The following is a 13,354-nucleotide window of genomic DNA, read 5'->3' as shown; positions in this document are numbered from 1 at the left end:
GTCCTGCAGAACATCTACAATGCGCCGGAGCGTGTCTGTTTGCTCCCTCATTAGTCCAAGCAGCATTTGAGTCGCCTGCTGGTCTTCCTGCCGCCACCTGTCCTCCCTTTCGCTGTGTGATCGCTGGTATTGCAACATGTTCTCCCTCCACTGGGTCTGCTGTGCCGCCTCGGCTCGGGAACAGACCATAAGTTCTGAGAACATCTCGTCCCATGTCCTCTTCTTTTGCTGCCTGATCTGCGCCAGCCTCTGGGAGGGAGATGCTGGGGTAGCTCGGGAGACGCTCGCAGCTGTGGGATGGGAAAAAGGGAGTGAATTCCTCAAAATGATACATTTTTGCAAACAATGAATATAGTCTTGCTCTGTGAACAAGACCATGCACAATACCTATCACATGTGCACTCAGTACCAGGTCAAATTTTCTGTCTTCACCTTGAATGCCTGGGGTCTTGCTGTACAGATCACACAAGCGGGGCCGGACACTGGAATTCTGCTAGCAGGCGGCCATGGTAAGCCCTAGACATTTAGCTGCTTAAAGCTTAATTTATAGCAGTGCCTTCCTTTCACGTTCCAAGCAATGCTCCTAGCGTTGGCCAGTTCCTGCTGCCAGTGATCCGGCTGGCATGAACTCTGCCCCTGTCCCACCCTTGTTGTGGCTGTCCCCAGGAAAGATCCCTGCATGCTGCCGGCGAACCGCTCAGCAGGAACGATTCGCCTGCCCGCCCCCACCACGTGGCTGGGCTCGGGAAAGATCCCTGCACGCTGCCGGCAAACCTCTCAGCATGAACGGTTCGCCTCCCCGCCCCCACCGCATGGCTGTAAACCACCCGTTACAGTTATTTAAAGGAACAGGCAATCAGTCCCCATACTAAAATTCCCCTAATTCAAAGCAGGTCACCATGAGTGATATCACTCTGATGTGGATTACGGAGGCAGAGAAAGAATGCATGCTGCGTGAATGCCAGCAAGCACCAGGGCCGTATGCCGCCATGCTTTGCGAGGCAATGATACCGGAGTACCTGCTGCTAGCCTGGCGCGGAAAAGCAATAAGGCCGCTCTCCCCAGGAACCTAATGCAAAGGCTTTCACATTACCTCCAGGAGAGCTTCGTGGAGATGTCCCTGGAGGATTTCTACTCTATCCCCAGACATGTTAACAGACTTTTCCAGTAGCTGCACTGGACAAGAACTAAAAAATTAAGCGCCTAGGGCAAACTAATCATTAAAAACCCATTGCTAACATACCATGCCTATTCTATTCAAAATAAATGTTTAAAACACTTACCTACTGATGTTTCCCCTGATTCACGGTCCGGGTTACTGTCTTGGGAGGGTTGGTAGGGGATCTCCGTGAGGGTGATGAAGAGAGCCTGGCTGTCGGGGAAATCAGCGTTGAAAGCGCTGTCGACTGCCTCGTCCTCCTCATCTCCTTCCTCATATTCCCCGTCCGCGAACAGCTCCGAGGAAGTGGCCGTCGACAATACCCCATCGTCAGAGTCCACGGACAGTGGTGCGGTAGTGGTGGTGGCTGCACCTAGAATGGAATGCAGTGCCTCATAGAAACGGCATGTATGGGGCTGGGATCCAGAGCATCCGTTTGTCTCTTTGGTCTTCTGGTACACTTGTCTCAGCTCCTTGATTTTCACGCGGCACTGCGTTGCATCCCGGCTGTATCCTCTCTCCATCATGGCTTTTGAGATCTTCTCGGAGATCTTCGCATTCCGTCTTTTCGATCACAGCTCCGAAAGCACGGACTCATCGCCCCACACAGCGATCAGATCCAAGACTTCCCGATCAGTCCATGCTGGGGCCCTCTTTCTATTCAGCGATTGCATGGTCACCTGTGCTGGAGAGCTCTGCATCGTTGCCAGTGCTGCTGAGCTCGCCACGATGTCCAAACAGGAAATGAGATTTAAACTGGCCAGACAGGAAAAGGAATTCAAATTTTCCCGGGGCTTTTCCTGTGTGGCTGGTCAGAGCATCAGAGCTCGGACTGCTGTCCAGAGCGTCAACAGAGTGGTGCACAGTGGGATAGCTCCCGGAGCTATTAGCGTCGAATTCCATCCACACTAACCCTAATTTGACATGGCTATGTCGAATTTAGTGCTACGCCCCTCATCGGGGAGGAGTACAGAAATCGATTTAAAGAGACCTCTATGTCAAAATAAATAGCTTTGTTGTGTGGACGGGTGCACGGTTAATTCGAATTAACGCTGCTAAATTTGACATAACCTCCTAGTGTAGACCAGGCCTCATAGACAAGAATTTGCCCAATAGCTTTTTTATAAACTTTTTAAAATCGTATTTATATTTGTTTCAACAATATTGTATAGCACATCGATTCTTCTGTTATAGGTGCAGTGTAAGGTAATAAATAAATAGGAGTTATCAGTGGTCATAAATAATTAAAGGATCCTTATGATCCTGGTCATTGCAGCTTGCTGCTTCCATCACTATAGAAAGATATGTCCTTTATTAACGGTAAGGAAATATTTATTAGCCTCTTAGAATCATCACTCCTCAGCTGCACTCCTTTAGGAATTTTTATTAGTTTTGCTTTCAGGGTTACAGCTAAGCCCCCTAGATAAGCACATTTCAAAGTGGCACAAATCTTGAGCAAAGCTGCCTCAAATGACCTTTAGCACATCGTGTATACTCTGAATCATTGAACTGGATGCCCTTTAATACTGAGGACAATAGTGTAGTGTTGGCTAATGTGGATAAGAGCCTAGAGATATTTACTAGAAGCCATAGTTTCCTTTTATTAAAATAATTACATACTAAACTAGGTCTTAAAATCAATTCTTAGACGGAGTGATACTTTTCAGTATTGAGAGTAAATTGTTTTCAGCATTCCATTACAGTTTTTTGAGCTTCATAAGACCAGTGTTTATATTATAATAGAAGTTCATTTGCTGCTATACTAAGCCTATAGGTGATGTACATTAAATATTGCCTAAGACTGTAAGCCTGCCTATACTTGAGGTGTTTATTTATTATAGGTTTATTAAACCAAGAAACCAAGAGGATAGAGAAATGCACTAGTTTTGAAAAAGGTCGATTACTCTTGACGAAAATAATATTTCCCATAGCTAGTTTAGAGACAATTGCAGTGCTTGTTAGAATTTGATCACTGGGACATTTTCTATTGCATCACTAGTGTCTCTGGTTACAATAAATGGTGCACTAGTGTGAACCATATGATGAATGTTTGTCTATTGGAAATCTGATTTACCTGGCACTTACTTTTAAAAAATGCACATGATGTCCTATTATATCAGGGCACAATACAGAGGATCCTGCCTGATTTTTGAATAACCCTCTCAGCTAACGTTCTGATGAATTGATAAGATGGGGATGTGACAAGACTGGAGCTGTTCTTTGCAAACTAAGAGTTTGTGGCGGGGAACGGCGGTTACAGATCTTATGCAGCGGTCCTTAGCCTGGATGACAGAGCCACGCAGCAGGGGATCTGTAACCGCCCTCCCCCGCCACAAAGTCCCATAGCCCCCACACACGGAGTCCTGAAAAGGAGGGGTGGCAGGCTCCGTTGAAACAACCAGTCCACCACTGCGGACCGCTCTAGGAGCAGGAGCCTGTCATTCCTCGAGTTTAGAAGCGTCCTTTCCATCACTACACCTGCTCCCCACCACAGTCTGCGTCCCAGTTTCAACCCTTTACCGCGAAATCCTTAATAAAGAAAACGGCGTTAATGAACAAAGTTCCATTTATTTTATTTTTAAAGGTGTGTTGGAAGGGGGGGAAATTGGTTGGTAACTGGAGAGGATAGTCAACATTAACTGGGTAAAGAAATGGGGGCAGGTTCAGCTTCTGTTTAAACAAACTTAATAGTCAAAGGTTACTCTGCTCACTCTGAAACCTAGCTTTCAAAGCTTCCCGGATGCACAGCGTGTCCCGCTGGGCTCTTCTAATCGCCCGGGTGTCTGGTTGGGCGTAATCAGCAGCCAGGCGATTTGCCTCAACCTCCCACCCCACCATAAACGTCTCCCCCTTGCTCTCACAGAGATTGTGGAGCACACAGCAAGCTGCAATAACAATGGGGATATTGGTTTCACTGAGATCAGAGCGAGTCAGTAAGCTTCTCCATCTCCCCTTCAGACGTCCAAAAGCACACTGCACCACCATTCTGCACTTGCTCAGCCGGTAGTTGAAGAGTTCTTTTTCACTGTCCAGGGTGCCTGTATAGGGCTTCATGAGCCAGGGCATTAGCGGGTAGGCTGGGTCCCCGAGGATCACTATAGGCATCTCCACATCCCCAACAGTTATTTTGTGGTCCAGGAAGTAAATACCTTCCTGCAGCCGTCTAAACAGACCAGAGTTCCTGAAAACGCGAGCGTCATGAACCTTGTCCAGCCATCCAACGTTGATGTTGGTAAAACGTCCCCTATGGTCCACCAGTGCTTGCAGCACCATTGAAAAGTAGCCCTTTCGGTTAATGTACTGGCTGGCCTGGTGGTCCGGTCCCAGGATAGGGATGTGAGTTCCATCTATAGCCCCACCGCAGTTTGGGAATCCCATTGCAGCAAAGCCATCTATGATCATCTGCACGTTTCCCAGGGTCACTACCTTTGAGAGCAGTAGCTCAACGATTGCGTTGACTACTTGCATCACAGCAACCCCCACGGTAGATTTGCCCACTCCAAATTGATTGGCAACTGACCGGTAGCTGTCTGGCGTTGCAAGCTTCCAGAGGGCTATGGCCACTCGCTTCTGGGCAGTCGGGGCTGCTCGCATGTGGGTGTCCTTGCGCTTCAGGGCAGGGGACAGCAACTCACAAAGTTCCAGGAAAGTTCCCTTACGCATCCGAAAGTTTCGCAGCCACTGTGATTCATCCCAGACCTGCAGCACTATGCGGTCCCACCAGTCCGTGCTTGTTTCCCAGGCCCAGAATCACTGTTCCACAGCATCAACATGACCCATTGCCACCATGATGTCCACGGCGCGGGGTCCCGTGCTTTGTGAGAGGTCTGTGCCCCTCTCAGACTTAATGTCTTCACCGCGCTGCCGTAGCCTCCTCGCCTGATTTCTCAGCATCTGCCTCTGAAAAAGGTGCATAATAAGGCGCGAGGTGTTGACAACTGCCATAACTGCAGCGATGATCGCAGCGGGCTCCCTGCTCGCGGTGCTGTGGCGTCCGCGCTGTCAATCACCAGAAAAGTGCACGAACTGATTGCCTGCCGGCGCTTTCACGGAGGGAAGGCGGGAGTGAGGGTTGAATGACGACAGTTACCCACATTTTTTTGCCCCAGCAGGCATTGGGGGCTCGACCCAGAATTGCAATGGGCAGCGGGGACTGCGGGAACTGTGGGATAGCTACACAAGGTGCACCGCTTCCAATGTCGACGCTTGCCCCGTTAGTGTGGACTCACAAAGTCGAATTACTGTCCTTTGTGTGGATACACATGTTCGACTTTGTAATATCGGTTCCACAAATTTGCTTTAAGTAAAATCGAACTACTCTCGTAGTGTAGACATACCCTGAGTAATGGCTGACAAATAGACAGGTACAAGTATCAGAAAGGGAGAAAGGAAAATTACTTTCCCAGCCTGTGCCCACCACCAAGCTCCAGAAATGTTTGATGCTACTACAAAAGGATCCCAAAACAAGACTCCATTCACAATAGATTTTCATAACACGATTGTCCTTTTTTCTTCTGCATTTTGTTCCTCAGTGAAATATTTAACAGTAGAGCTGATCAAAATATTTTGAATTTCAAAGTTTTGACAGAATTTCTAATTTCAAAATTTAAAAAACCGATTAAATAAAAATTACTTTAAAAATCATTTAAAATCCCATAGAGCTGGTTGAATTTTTTTCAGACTTCAGGTTTTTTTAATGTTTACATTTTGAATTTCAAGAAAATATAGATTTTAAAAAAATGCATTTCTTCTTCTTTCAGCCAGCTCTAGTTAATAGTTAAATATCAGCCTTAATGGCTCCTTTGAACTGGATTGGAGTGGCATACATCTACCTCAGAGCTTTTGTTGCTAGTTTCAGGTTGTCTGAAGATTCAGGCAGACATCACTGCATCAGTTTACACTCAATTCTTATTTTTGCAACCTTAAAGGCTTTTTTTTTAAATGATAGTGTAGAGTCTGGAGCATAAAAAGGTAGTCTCCAGAATGAAGAAAGTACTAATTTGCCAAAGTGCTGTGAATCAACCCAATTCAACCCCTAAGCACACATATATACTGCAGAAGCAGACTTCACATGTGTCCTATTCTGGCCAGTAGCACCCTCTCTCAAAACATTTCAAAAGGTTTGAAATCAGGATAAGTTGAACTGGTGTAAGCTCTGTTTTATATCTGCTATGTAGCTACATCAATATAGCTGCAAACATCCCTAAAGTAGACAAGCCCTAAGAGTAGTGCAAGATTAAGGCATGATTGATCTGGGCATCATGCTGTGATGGGTGCCTGAATTTATTTTCCTTTGCACTCAGATTTTTTTTTTATAGCCATTCCCCTTCTCTTACATCCTCTGCAGAATCATTTGTAGCACCACATTTCCAGCGGAGGGAGGCCATACCATATTTAGCCTTCATCTATTCCTGGTTATAGGTGTGATAAATCAACATGTCACAGATTTCCCAGATGAATATATACCGTAATTAACTCTAACTGCACATACAATTGTCACCACAAAATAATTGTTAGATTTTACAGCAGATTGTCAATTGTTATACTGTAAACAAATCCTGCCTGGCCAGACTCCCTAATTCTGAATTCTTATTGTGACTAGGATTGTTATAGGTTCAATACCTGCAGGCTGATTCTGATCTGATCTCACAACAATATAAATCAGGATCAATTTAACTAATGTTAAAGTAGTTACAGTGCTACTATACCAGTGTAAGTGAGACCAGGCCATTGTCGCTTACTCTTTATACATCCAGGGCCAAATTCTCCTTGAGTTGACACTGGTGTGATCATATTGAAAGCAGTGCATTTGCACTAGTGTAGTTGAGAGAGGAGCTCTTGGCTGGTTATTAATTTCTGAATTTTCCAGGTTCCAAAATGTGCATTCCTTATGCCCTAGGATCAGTACAGTAGCATTGTTTTCATCCCATTTTTTTCTTTATAGCCTATCCCTAGTGGAAATTCCAGCAGACTCTATTATTTATATATTTAGATTATATAGTATCAGTCTCTCTCTGAGCACTTGGCATAATTTAGAATATCAGTGTGCATAATTCTAACCAGTCAAATATTAACTGAGTGTCTGAGCATCCCTATGGAACTCCAATTTCAATCCTCTACATCTGTTTTATTGTCCTATTCTTCAGATGATTTCTATTGTTTTTCATTGGTCTTTTCTGATTTCTGCTGGAGGACCAGTATTCCATACCTGGAATTTCCACTTGGGATGGATTCATTCTTTATTTTAGCTAAAAGGGTGCATGTTTTTCCCCCACTTGTAAGTGCATTTCTCCTTATTTTCAGAAATTGGGCATGCACTGGAGATGAGCAGAAATACATTTCTTGTACATCACATTAATCTGAGAAGAGCGGAATAACCCGACAGATACAGTATGTTATTGAAGCTTATTTTATTCATAATGAGCCAACTCTTGTAGATCAATTTTTACACAGAAAAACTGCCAATAACTTTAGAAGTTTGCCTCAGCAAGGACGGAATAAAATTGAGAGCCAGATTCTGTCACCCTGTATGGACTATTTGTGGAGTAAGGAAGACATACTCATTGACCTTTCTACTCCACTCTGTCTGCACAGCTGCAGGGATCCAGATGTGATTCCATGATTCATGGCCACCTAGCTCCAGTGCAATTTAGGGCTGCCCCTGCGCATCACTAACGTATGCCACTGGTATAGGGACCCTTTGTGAGTAAAGGATCAGTCACAGTGGAGCTCTCCTCTGCTACACATTCCTCTGCCGTGCCCCTTCTTCATTTGGAGAGGTGATGGAACAGCTGGAACAGGAAGCAGTGGAGCTGCCTCCACCAGTCTTCTACCCATGGAGAGGTCCCCTGGACAGGGGGCCGTTCTCTAGCAGGTGTCTCGGGACAGATTAGGGCCACTGTGTACTGCTTACATGCAGTGGCAGATTAGTCACTGGGCTGACGAGGCTTGTGCCCAGTGGCCCCGGCCAACTAGGGAGCCCCAGAAAAATGGGCTCCCTTGTGCCCCAACCCCGCTCCCTGGCAGGAGCGCTGGACAGGGGAAGCCCCAGCATCTGGACCATGGCTGCAGCCCCAGGACTGGAGGAGCTCTACCTCCCTGCCATGGCCTCAGGGCTGGGGGAGCTCTCACTCCCCGCTGTGGCCTCAGGGCCATGGCTGGGGGTGGGAGGACAGAGTTTCTCTGCAGTGTGGGGGGACAGAAAGGAGCAAACCGGTTGTGGGGCTGCAGTGCAGGGGACAAAATAGGGCAGAATATGGGTGGCACAGGGTGGGGTTGTGGGGGGAAGGGTCAGAATGGGGTGAAGCCATGAGTGGGGCTGCAGACGAAAGGAGTGGAACAGGAGCGGGACTGCAGGCAGAAGAGGTGGAGAGGGGCCCCCAGTTGCTCTGGCCCAGGGCCCTATGAAACCTTAATCCGCCTCTGTTTACGTAGTGCAAAATGGCCTCAACAGACAGGAAAATCTGGCCCAAGGGGAAGAAGGGTGGGAGAATCCTGCCCTGAGTAAGGTCCACAGGGCTTGAATCATGGCTTCTCACCTAATGATACAAGGAACAATGCAATGTACACATGGTTTATAACAAAAGATAGTAAGAGTGTATGTGATGTTGCCTGTGGCTTTTGTTTTGTTTTGTGCAACTGACACCTAACAGTCACACTGTGAGGAAGGCTATCGTGACCCCTTCAGTTAGGGTGACCAGACAGCAAGTATGAAAAATCAGGACAGTGTGTGGGCGGTAATAGGTGCCCATATAAGAAAAAGCCCCAAATATCAGGACTGTCCCTATAAAATCGGAACATCTGGTGACCCTATCTTCAGTTATTTAAGTACATTGGCAGTTTAGACCCAGATTATACAAAAATAAAGGGTTTTACCAATCTTGATGTGACTAGCAATAATGTAATGCATTAAACAAATCAAACAAAGCAAAACAAGCAAGCAAATAAAAGCAACAGAGATTTTAAAATAATGCAAATGTTCCCTTGCAAGGTTGGAAACCCAAACCCAGATCTGAAAGTGAAATGATGCACTGACTAAGAATAAAAGTGAAACAGAAAGTGTAATAATACAATTTATTATATAGAGCTTTACATCTTCAAAGCCCTGTCACAGGCAGTAGTTAATTAAGCCACACTGTTCCCCATTTTGCACCATTCTATTGGTGTGGAGACCAAAGCAAGGCGGTAAAGTGGCTGCTCTAGGTCAAGCTGCCACAGCTAGGATTAAAACTCCGGCCTGCTCTACTCCCAGGCCCAGTACCGTGCTCATTCCTCCAGAACACACTGCGGTTTTATTGCTCAAAATGAGTTAAGTGTAAAGCAGAAAGTAAATAAGTAGCATAATTGGTGAAAAGTGACCCAAGCTATTCTTTTGGCATTACAGCAGGTAACTTTATAATACTGGTGACTCTGGTGGTTTAAACTCACCTTTTGTTTTATTGGAAATGTTATTAAAGGTTTATTTATCATTTTTGTTTCTTCCCAGCTTCAACCCAGGGGGAGGGAGTCATCGGCTGATGATACAGGGGGCAGAAGCTAAGCAAACAAAGTAGTAATGGTGTCCCAACAGTGGTTAATCCCCAAACACCCTACTCTCTGTGAGTCCCGTTTATGGAAATAGGGGAGGGAGGAACCAGACACCTGCTGCTGAAAGAGGATGAGGGAGCCAAAATCCCCCAGGGGTTGCGGAGAAAGAGAGTTGGTTGGCAGCCGTTTTTGGAAAGCACCAGTATGAGCAGCATAAGAGCAATCCTCCAAGGGCACCACAGACTTGGAGTGCTTCCAGGAACTATCAGCTGCAACAGTAGCAGCATGTGGCTTTCACCTGCTCCACTTAGCTCTTTGCATGGGAGGTGTGGGTGAGAGTTGCGTGCTGTGGCTGACACTATTAGTCTAAAGGACAAGTACAGGACTGGCGAGAGTCTCCTCCTGCATTTGCTGCTGCTTAGAGAAGCAACTGTTTCTTCCCTTCCTTCCTCCCTGGCTCTGCAGCTGACTCCTTGGGTTTCACCCCAGTCACCTAAGAAATTGACTTCCTCCTCCCTCATGCACAAATCAGTGGCTGATCCCCTTTCTATGAGTCACTCACTCCTTGGCTAGCTCCTCTGCTTTGATCGTACCCTTCTTTTTCTCCAGGTCCCTCCAGCATCTCAGGGGATTTCAGCTCACCTCACTTTCTTTCCAATTAGCAGTAGGAGTCTGACTGAAAATAGCCATGGCCAGTTTGGGATTATATGAAGTTTTATATCACAAATCTATAGAGGTCAGATCCTCAGTGTAGTTCAATTGACTAAAATGGAGTGGTGCCAATCTACAGCAGTCAAAGATCTGGCCCAACATTTTCATTAACCCTGTGTGGCCCATCTTGTGATGTTAATAGGTGAATATTGGAATTAAGCTTCCAGAGATTTCACAATAAGTCTAGCAGAAATTGGCATCTGTCACAACAAAGAGGTCAAGGAGCGAATAAGTGTGCAGGCTCAGGAACAAATTGTGTCAAACTAACCTAATAGCTTTATTTGACTGGCTAACAAACCTTGTGCACAGGGGGAAGTGGTAGACGTGGTATATCTTGACTTTAGTAAGGTTTTAGATACTTCTTGCATGACCTTCTCATAAACAAACTATGGAAATACAACCTAGATAAGCTATAAGGTGGGTGCATAACTGGTTGGAAAACCATTCCCAGAGAGTAATCATCAGTGGTTCGCAGTCAAGCTGAAAGGTCATATCAAGTGGGGTCCTGCAGGGCTCAGTCCTGGGTCCCATTCTGTTCAATATCTTCATCAATGATTTAGATAATGGCACAGATGCACTTCTAACATTTGCAGATGATACCAAGGTTGGAGGGGTTGCAGGTGCTTTGGCGGATAGGATTAAAACTCAAAATGATCTGGAAAAACTGGAGAAATGGTCTGAAGTAAATAGGATGAAATTCAATAAGGACAAATGCAAAGTACTCTTCTAGGGAAGGACAATCAGTTGCACACAAACAAAATGGGAAATGACTGCCTAGGAAGGAGTACTGTGGAAAGGGATCTGGGGGGTCACAGTGGATCACAAGCTAAATATGAGTCAACAGTGTAATGCTGTTGCAAAAGAAGCGAACATAGTTCTGGGATATATCAGGAGAATTGTAAATAAGACACAAGAAGTAATTCTTCCATTCTACTTTATGCTAATAAGCAGGGGTTCTCAAACTGGGGGTAGGGACCCCTCAGGGGGTCGCGAGCTGTCAGCCTCCACTCCAAACCCCGTTTTGCTTCCAGCATTTATAATGGTGTTAAATATATTAAAACGTTTTTAATTTATAAGGGGGGTCGCACTCAGAGGCTTGCTATGTGAAAGGGGTCACCAGTACAAAAGTTTGAGAACCACTGCTAATAAGGCGTCAGCTGGAGTATTGTGTCCAGTTCTGGGTGTCACATTTCAGGAAAGATGGGGACAAATTGGAGGAAATCCAGAGAAGAGCAACAAGAATGATTAAAGGTCTAGAAAACATGACCTATGAGGAAAGACTGAAAAAATTGGGTTTAGTTTGGAGAGGGGGGACATGATAACAGTTTTCAAGTATGTAAAAGGTTGTTACAAGGAGGAGGGAGAAGAATTGTTCTCATTAACCTCTGAGGATAGGACAAGAAGCAATGGGTTTAAATTGCAGCTAGGGAAGTTTAGGTTGGACATTGGTAAAAACTTCCTAACTGTCAGGGTAGTTAAGCACTGGAACAAATTGTCTAAGGCAGTTATGGAATCTCCATCATTGGAGGTTTTTAACAGCAGGTTAGACAAACACCTGTCAGGGATGGTCTAGTTATTACATAGTCCTGTCTTGAGTGCAAGGGATTGGATTAGATGACTTCTCGAGGTTCCTTCCAGTCCTACATTTCTATGATTCAACTACATTTCATTGTGAGAAGTGCTCTCTCTAGGTTCAGGTTTGAAGTATTTTGGTGAGACAGTGTGGGGGGGAGCCTGTATATGTCTGTATGTAGGAAGGAGCTGTCCTCCCTACAGTATCTGTTGCATGGATGAAAGACTTCAATTTTGAAGAGCTGTGAACTGTGCACTTTATGTGACTGCTAAGTTCGCACACAAAAGGAAATACAGTAACTCCTCGCTTAATGTTGTAGTTATGTTCCTGAAAAATGCAACTTTAAGTGAAATGATGTTAAGCAAAAAGAACAGGAGTACTTGTGGCACCTTAGAGACTAACAAATTTATTTGAGCATAAGCTTTCGTGAGCTACAGCCCACTTCTTCGGATGCATAGAATGGAACATATATTGAGGAGATACATATACACATACAGAGAGCATGCAAAGGTGGGAGTAGTCTTACCAACTCTGAGAGGCCAATTAAGTAAGAGGTAAAAAAACTTTTGAAGTGATCATCAAGATAGCCCAGTACAGACAGTTTGATAAGAAGTGTGAGAATACTTACATGGAGAGTTAGATTCAATGTTTGTAATGGCTCAGCCATTCCCAGTCTCTGTTTAAGCCTAAATTGATTGTATCTAATTTGCATATCAATTCAAGCTCAGCAGTTTCTCGCTGGAGTCTGTTTGTATTTGAAGCAAATACTCACCAGCAACCACACATCACTGAACAAAAACACTGACCCAGAAACCTATCCTTGTAACAAAGCCCGATGCCAACTCTGTCCACATATCTATTCAAGTGACATCATCATAGAACCTAATCACATCAGCCATACCATCAGGGGCTCCTTCACCTGCACATCTACCAATGTGATATATGCCATCATGTGCCAGCAATGCCCCTCTGCCATGTACATTGGCCAAACCGGACAGTCTCTACGCAAAAGAATTAATGGACACAAATCTGACATCAGGAATCATAATACTCAAAAACCAGTAGGAGAACACTTTAACCTGTCTGGCCATTCAATGACAGACCGGCGGGTGGCAATTTTGCAACAAAAAAGCTTCAAAAACAGACTCCAGCGAGAAACTGCTGAGCTTGAATTGATGTGCAAATTAGATACAATCAATTTAGGCTTAAATAGAGACTGGGAATGGCTGAGCCATTACAGATATTGACTCTATCTCCCCATGTAAGGAGTAGACAAAGCAGGCAGCTGCCAAACAACGTTATAAGGGAGCATTGCACAACTTTAAACGAGCATGTTCTCTAATTGATCAGCAACGTAACAACAAAACAATGTTAACCGGGATGAC

At 45.1% G+C, this 13,354-nt stretch overlaps 1 long non-coding RNA gene across 1 annotated transcript in view; it reads left to right on the top strand.

The window, feature by feature from the left end:
- LOC135984357 (uncharacterized) overlaps positions 1-13,354 on the top strand; it is a 107,583-nt gene that overhangs the window by 80,479 nt on the left and 13,750 nt on the right. Inside the window, exon 2 of the long non-coding RNA XR_010602291.1 lies at positions 7,463-7,549. This is a non-coding gene — a long non-coding RNA (uncharacterized LOC135984357). The remainder of the gene's footprint in view (positions 1-7,462; positions 7,550-13,354) is intronic.

This window comes from Chrysemys picta, chromosome 6, assembly GCF_011386835.1.
Source record: "Chrysemys picta bellii isolate R12L10 chromosome 6, ASM1138683v2, whole genome shotgun sequence".
NCBI lineage: Eukaryota > Metazoa > Chordata > Testudines > Emydidae > Chrysemys > Chrysemys picta.
Note: the sequence above shows the minus strand (reverse complement) of the source record. Positions and strands in the feature narration are given on the sequence as shown.